Below are 8,660 nucleotides of genomic sequence, written 5' to 3' on the forward strand. Positions count from 1 at the left end.
CACCACCAGCACAACACCCTCAGTCTTAAAAACAATTGCTAAATCTACACACAGTCCAACATTCCCCCCTACCCATCATATACGATCTTTGTGGTCGTCAGGCAGGCTGCAGTGATGAGAGACCTGAAGTGGTTCACTAGTCATATTTTGTTCACCTCATAATGTTGATGGCACAGCTTCTGAGTCATTCAAAGAATGATTTCACAAACACTGTATGAATGTGCAGCTCATTTGAAAGGGGACCTAGAGTCAAAGACAAGCCCCTGTGCACCTCAGACACCGCTTGATTCAGAAACCAGTCTTTCAAGTGGATCAGGTGCCATCAGGTCTTCTGGTGTTGTAACACTTCTCTGAACCACATGGGGGTTGTTTACGTAGACACTTTACTTTAGTCAAGGTTCTTGAGATGGGAAGCTCATCCCGGGACAATCAGACACCTGAGGAGGAAGTGAATCATCACGCGAACAGGGAGGGGGTTGAGTCACTAACTTCAATCTTGATTTTAGTATGAACAAGTCCAATGCCAAATGTAGCGGAGCTAAGGAAAATCTAATGGTTAAGGGGGAGCTGCTGTGTAGTCAGTCTAGCCAGAAATGCACCGAATGTGTCCTCTTAGAGATTCCGTGCATGGTGAGGTGTCATCCTATCACTTTTTCCAACCCTGATTTTTCATGATTTTATTTCTTATGATGACAGAAAAGCAAATGAACTGTGAATATGTTTCAATTTACTTCAATTATTAGCTAGTCAAAGTATTTTTTTTTGTTCACATTATATGTACTCTATGAAGCGCTCCAAAAAGTTTGTGGAAAAACGATCTCAAAAGATAACAATATTTTCCCTGAACTTTTTGAAGATGCCTCCTATATTATAAATGGCTTTTCTTCTTTTGTTACAGGTTAGGAATCTCAGTGAAAACTTTTTCTCCATAAATGCTTTACAAAGGTTTGGGAAAATAGAACATATGAAAATGTCAAAATCAGAATCCTACTACTCACATGTAAAATGGTCACTGTTTTGAGTTTTTCTTTCTCTTTTTAAAAAATGTCGTTGTTAGGTGCCATCCTGTGGGTGGACTCAAAATGACCTTACATACAACAGAATGAAACCCTGCCCAGTCCTGGCTCAGCCTCAACAATTGCTCTCAGGTTTGAGCTCATTGTTGCAACCACTGTGTCAATCCATCTTTTTGAGGGTCTTCCTCTTGTTTACTTCCTCTCTCCCAAGTATGTTGCCCTTCTCCAGGGGCTGGTTTCTCCTGCAAATGTGCCCTGAGACACAGTCTCACCATCCGTGCCTCAAAGTCGCATTAAAAAAAAAATCACTGCCATTGAGTCATGTGACTTACAGTGACCCGATAAGAAGCGTAGGACTCTTCCTGTGATTATCCGAGAATGTAACTCTTTTAAAAAAAATCAATTTTATTGACATATAACTTACCTATCATACCATCAAATAGTTTGATAGTTCAATCATTACAAGGGGAATTTTACAATCACCACCACATCAATCTCAGAGCAACCCCCCCCCCACATACACCCTTCATTTAAATCTCCTTAAAAATGAGCTGTGCAATCACACTCAGTTCCAGCACACCCTCCCCTTTCCTGTCTTCACTCTTTACTCCCAGGATCCCCTCTCCCTCCTATAGGCTGTCCCACCTCCCTGCATTCCCTACCTCCCCTTTCATCAGTGATTATCCTTATGCATCCACTCCTCCTGGACTTCACATTTGGGATATCCAACCGAAAACAATGAAAAGCAAATCGCATTAAGGTGATAAAGATAAGATCATATAAATATAAGGACAAAACTACAAATAATGCATAAGAAAGAGAAGACCCCCCATGGACATTCAAAAAGCCAGGGGAACTATTTCTGTTATCAAACAACTGAGAGATACTTGAACCCAGTACAAATTCAGGTCGTGTCTATAGGGTGGCCAACTCACCAAGTACGGAGTTTGATCCAGCCTAATCAAGATTACCATGGTCTCTGCCTGATAGTAAGGTCATTGGGAACTCTTGTTTTGGCTGGAGCTAATCTGCCAGTGGCTCGGTCTGACTAGATACTCTGCAGAGGACTTTTGGGCTCCCACTGTCCTCTACAGCCTTCTACAAATTAGGTATTAGTAATTCTAGCCCTACTACTTTTTGTCTTCACCATATTAGAATATTGTAATAGTCATCGTGGATCACACAAGTTGGTGTGCTTCTTCTATGCGGACTTAGTTGACTTCCCGCTAAAATGGCTGCTTCTTTGAACACAAGTTTTAAAAACCCAGACACTATTCTGATTGATAGCTGGGCATTATCTCCTTTCTTCACCACACTTTGCTGTAGCACCCCTATCTTCAGACATCATTTCATGAAGGTGTTTATCGAGCAGGGCCATGATGCAGGAACTAACTGTTATTAAGTTGGAACTAGGATTCTGCGCCAGGTCAGAACTCATTCCTGGATCTATGCTTTTTTTTTTTTTGCTGTGACTTGGAATTTAATATATATTTCATGTCATTTAATAGTTGAATCGTGTCAAACATAATTGTACAATTGCTTGTCTAATCAGTGTCCAAGCATACTTTCGTTCCTTAACTTCTTGATGTCATCTCCTTCTTACCTACCTGTGTTCGATAGTGAAATAGATTCAGAGACACTCAGATGTGGGAACAAGAGAGCTTTATATCAAGTAATTATACATCAATAAAACATCCCAGCCCTGTCCAGATTAAGTCCTTAAGTCTGATATTAAGCCATATGTCTGATACTACTCCATATATTCCTCTTCAGGCTCATGTAGTACATGCAATGATGCTGAACGCAGGAAGATTTCAGGCTGGTGTGTGGAAAGTCTTGTGGATCCAATGCCGGTGGAAGAACAGTACATCAGAGCTGGCTCCTCCAGCTCTCTGAGTGTCTCAACAGCAGGAAATTGAAGTAGAGATAGAGTGTGGCCCACCTCCAGGTCGAAATAGAGGAAGTTCCTAAAATCCTATGAGAAGGTCATGCTCACAATGAGGCATCATCAGGCTGTGACCTGATTGACAGGCTAGACTCCACCCCCTCAGTCTTAATATCCTCAAGTTGATAGGAGGAGATTATGTAACTACCATACTCCCTGACCACACTACATTGTCCTTCCCCCCAAACCCTTGTTATATTTTCTTTCCCTGTAGGCTGAAGGTCCCTGGGTTTCATTTACCAAAAAACAGAGAAAGAAATAGCCAAGCTTTAAGAGGGTGTCCTCCAATCATGGCACACCTCCGAGATACACCTTGATATACATAAGCGTAAGCAAAATATAACAGAATGGCCATCACTGGATTGCCAAAATAATACATATCTTAATATAGCATACAAGGCATTGATCTATCAAGACCTTGATTGTCCACCATCCAAGAGCATACTGCTTGGAACAGTTGTCTTCTGCTCCCTCAGACACCATCCTGAAACACCTTAGTTTACAAGTGTCTGAGGGAGAGTCCAGTTCACCCAGTGTGGTTTCCATGTGGGCTCTCAATGATACTGCCTCTGGAGAATTTCATGTGGCCCGAAGATCTAGGATTTAGTGTTCCAGTGTTCTATGGCACCAGAGCTGGGTTTCCAGAATATCCCTAGACACCCTATGTCAATTCTGCCTACCTGTTGCATGCCACTAAAGACTATCGCCACCTAATGTTCCCTAGAGTAGCCTCCACCTCTCTTACCCCACCTGGAGGTCAGCTGTACCCCGCCCTCCCCTTAGCAGACATGCACCTATGTTTCCCCAAAACTTGACTGTTCCCTCTCCCTGCTCCTGCACTGACCCTCTCTACAGTAAGTTTCATCCCTCAGGTTGTCTTCCTCTATGGGGGGCTTCACTAGAACCATTTAGCTACCTCTCAGCAAACAATATGCCCCTGATCCCAGCTGTCCTAAGGTGCTCCCCTCACCCCCGCTAAGTGACCTACACAGTACTTACCTGTAGCAGATGATGTGTGATTATAGGCACTTATCCCACTCTTTACCTGGTTGCATGGTCCTGACCAGAAGATTTGATGGCCTGCATGATTGTGCTTTGCCAAATCTGTTGCTTGTTTCCACCACAGTGGACTCATACAGTATTTGTCCTTTTGTGCTTGACTAACTTCACTCAGCGCAATGTCTTCTAGATCCTTCCACGAGTTGAGGTGTATCATGGTTTTATCACTGATTGTTTGGGATGCATAATGTTCCACTGTGTGAATGTACCAGAATTTTATTATCCACTCTCATATTGATGGGAATGTAAGCTGTTTCCAGCTTCCTGCTATTGTGAACTGTGCTGCAGTGAACATGGGGAAGCAAATGTCTGCTCATGATCTGTTTCTTATTTCTTTGGGGTATATGCTCAGTAATGGTATTGCTGGGTTATGTGGTAGTTCAATGTCTATCTGTTTTAGGTATCACCATATCACCTTCAGAAGTGGCTGTATTGTATTTACAAGTTCCGCAGCATAAGCATTCCTATCTCACCACACCCTCTCCAACATTTGTTGCTCTCAGGTTTTTAAAACTGGGCTACAGTAATGGGAAATAGGTGGTATCTCAGGATTGTTTTGATTTGCATTACCCGGATGGCTAATGACCTGGAGCATTTCATACCTATCCTTGGTAGCCATTGGAGTGTCATCCTTTGTGGATCCTCTTTTCAGGTCTTTTGCCCAACTTCTCAGAGGGCTATTGATTTTTTTTTCTTGTTGTACACTTGTAAAATTCTGTAGAATTTTCATAATTAGTCCTTTGTCTATATGTCATTACTAAATATCTTTTCCCAGTCTGTGGGCTCTCTTTTTACTCTTTTAATAAAGTATTTCAATGTACATAACTGTTTTATTTTTAATAGGTCCCATTCATATATTTTATCTTCCAAGGAGTGTTTTTCCTTTGTTAATTCTGGTAGCCCATGTATTCCCTGCACTAAGGCTCCTAGCTTATTTCAAATTTTCTTGATGATCTTGGTAGTCTGACTTTTATATTTAGATGTTTGATCCATCTTGAGTTGGTTTTTGTGCATGGAGTAAGATGGGCCTTATTTCATTCTTGTGCACATGGATATCCATCTGTGATGGGTAGGTTTATTGTGCCAACCTGGCCAAGAAGAACATGTGGGATTAATCAGGTTACAGTTTGATTGGAGGGCAAAGAGATAAATGGCTCTGTAAAGCCCGCCCCCCTCTCTTTTGCTCTCTGGTGATCAGAGCATGCTGGAGCTGTGCAGGCAGTTGCTAGAGCTAGTTCTGTGCCTCAAACTGTAAGCTACACTAACTGTGGGCCAGGCCAATCTGTGGATCATGTCGCTAGAGCTTGAGGCTCCTTTGAGACCTGCTTGGCCATGCTACTGGTGGTACATCGCTTGAGCTTGAGGTTGGTGGATTCTGTTGCCTTGCATTGCTTGCATTCAATACCCCATCCAGACCTGCTTTGCTAAGCTCCTGAGCTACTGGCTGTTGGTGACCTATCGTGCTGCTTCCTGCTTGTGGGAAGACTCTGCTTGTCTTGCTCCAGGGAGGACTCTGTTGCCTGCTTCCTTGACCTTGGGCCCAGCAGCCCACATGAGTTGAAAGACTTCCAGTATATTAACTGCTCTACAGTTGAACTGAACCCTCTGTACTGCGTGCAGACTAATTAGCTGTTATATTCTTTCTCCCTGTATAACCCTATCCTCTTATATATATAAAATCATAAGTGTCCTGGTTTTGTTTTTCTGGAGAACTCTGCCTAACACACCATCTTTTCCTACACTATTTATTGAAGAGTGCATCTGCTTCTCATTTAAATATTTTTTGGGCCTTTGTCAAAAATCAATTGTCTGTCGGTATGCGGATGTTTTTCTTTCTGGCTTTTCTATCCTGATCCATTGGTCCTTGGATCTATCGTTATACTAATATCTGGTTGTTTTGACAACTGTAGCTTTACAATAGGTTTTGTGATCAGGTAAAGCAAGACCACCTATTTTGTTCTTCTTTTTGAGAAGTTCTTTGCCTATCCTAGTCTTCTTTACCCTCCATATGAAATTGCTAATAATTTTTTTTCCATTTTGTTGAAGAATGATGCCATATTTGAATTGGGATTGCAATGAGTCTGCAAAGTGTTTTAGGTAATATTGACATTTTCATGATATTGGGTCTTCCAATCAACGAACATGAAATTTTCCTCCATTTGTGCAGATACCTTCTGATTTCTTGGAGTAATGTTCTGTAATTTTCTTCATACAGGTGTTTAATTTCTTTTGGTTAGGCTTATTCCCAGGTATTTCAGCTTTTGTGTGGCTATTGTGATTGATATAGCTTTCTTGATATCTTTTTTGGTGTTCCCATCACTTGTATACCAATTGATTTCTGCTTGTTACTTTTGTAGCCTGCCACACTACTGAACTCCTATGTTGTTTCCAGTTATGCTATTGTGGACACCATGGGATTCTCCATATATAAAACCATGTTGTCTGCAAATAGGGAAAGTTTCACTTCTTTACCAAAGTGTACTTCCTTGATCTGTTGCTGCTGTCTTATGTTACTGGCTAGGACTTACAGCATAGAATAAAAGTTCAATAAAAGTGGGGATACGTTTTCTTATTTGGTGGAAAAGTTTTCAGCTTTTCCCCATTGAGTGTCATGTTGGCTAATGTTTTCTTTATATATTGCCTTTATTGTATTGAGAATTTTCCTTTCCAATACTATCTTCTTAAGAATTTTTATTAAGAATAGGTGTTGGATATTATCAAATGCTTTTCTGCATCAATTGATATGATCATATGGTTCTTGTCCTTTCTTTCTCCTTCCCCATTTTATTGGGAGCTCTTACAGATATTTTAACAATTTATAGTTCAATTAGATCAAGCATAATTGTACAATTGCTGCCATGATCATTTTCAAAATACTTTCTTCTTGCATTCCTTGATATCTGCTGCCCAGTATCCTTGACCTCCCCTCCCTTACCCCTTAGGAACTCTTTAAAAAAAATAAAATATTGTTATTTTATTGTATTATATTTGCTCTATCTTGCACCATCCAATGTATCCGTTCACCTACCATTCTGTGATCCATTCCCCTCGAGTGGAGTTGTATGGTCATCATTGCATCAGTTCTCCCTCCCCTCTTTCACCCATTCTCTTTCTGTACACTCAGGGAATCATTACTCCCATTATTTATGAAGGGTTTATCTATCTTGGATTTCATGCATTAAATGATTGAATTGTACAAATGAGCATATGCAAGTCTAACAGGATTAATGAAGTAAAACTGAGGCCATACTAGTAAGGGGAGGAAATATTAAAGAAACAGAAGATAGTTAATGTTTCAACAGTGCTATATTGCACCCTGGATATATCATCATCCCTTCTGTGTGGCCCTTCTTTGAGGGGCTATCCAATTATCTTACAGGTGATCTTTGTGTCTCCACCTTGTCTATGCTTCTTCATGTTAATTTTGTTGCTTGTGTTTGAACTTCTGATACCTATTTCTGTCAACACTTCATGATCACATAGGCTGTTGTGATTTTTCCATGTGGACTTGTTGTTTCCCTGTTAGATGGCCATTGGTTTAACTTCAAACCTTTAAGACCCCAGATGGTATATGTTTTAATAGCCAGGCACCATCAGCTTTCTTCATCATCAGCTTTCTTGTTAATATGGTGGATTACTTTACTTGTTGTTTTTTTTTAATATCGAACCATCCCTGCATTCCTGGTATGAATCCCTCTTGGTCATGATGTATTACTTTTTTATTATGTCTTTGGGTTTTATTGGCCAAGATTTTGTTATGAATTTTTACATCTATGTTCATGAGAGATATGTCTGTAATTCTCTATCCTTGTGGGGACTTTGTCCAGATTCTCTATCAGGGTTATTCTGTCTTCATATAATGAATGAGTTTGGAACTTTGCTGTCCCTTTCTATGTTCTTGAAGATTTTGTGTATGAATGGTGTCAGCTCTCTGAATGCTTGGTAGAATTCTCCTCTGAAGCCATCTGGATAGGGGTTTTCTTACTTGGGAATTTCTTGATGATCTTATTTGTTTCTTCTTTTGCTATGTGTCTGTCCAAGTTCTTAAAATCCATATGTTTATATCTCCACAGGGAAAGAGGGACCATACTTCAACCCAATGCTCCAAGATGTGAATGCAACATGCCAGCATGGAGTAGGGAACCAGTGGAAAGGTCTGGGGGGCTGGCCCCAGTCCCAACTACTACATGGACCCCTGGCCCTCCCCCCAGAAGAATTTATTTCAAAGTACGGCATTGAATCTGCAGCTCCAGGAGAGGGGCATATCTGATCAGAGCACATGGGAGCAGATGAAGGGGGAGGAGGAGAGGGTGGAGCACATCCTGTTCCACCAGGCCATGTGGAAGATGTTCCCAATTAGAGCACCCAGTCGACAGAGAGGACCACATGGCCGGCTCCACTATGAGACATGACACCCTTCACTGACCCATAGTCCTACAGGGGACAACACCAGAGACACAGTGTGGGAATTGCACCTGATCTGATCCCCCCTCACTGAGGTAAAACACTAAGGGGGTGCAACAGAACAGCAAGGGAATGGAGTGGCGAGGTCCTCAGGGAATGCTGAAGGTGGACTTTGGGGCCAGGGCATGGTGCCCAAAGAGATTGGACTGGAAAACACTCCTAAAGGCCAACAAACA

The sequence above is a fragment of the Echinops telfairi genome, unplaced genomic scaffold, assembly GCF_000313985.2.
Source record: "Echinops telfairi isolate 266 unplaced genomic scaffold, ASM31398v2 ScPeMD7_7416;HRSCAF=8454, whole genome shotgun sequence".
In the NCBI taxonomy this organism is placed as follows: Eukaryota; Metazoa; Chordata; class Mammalia; order Afrosoricida; family Tenrecidae; genus Echinops; species Echinops telfairi.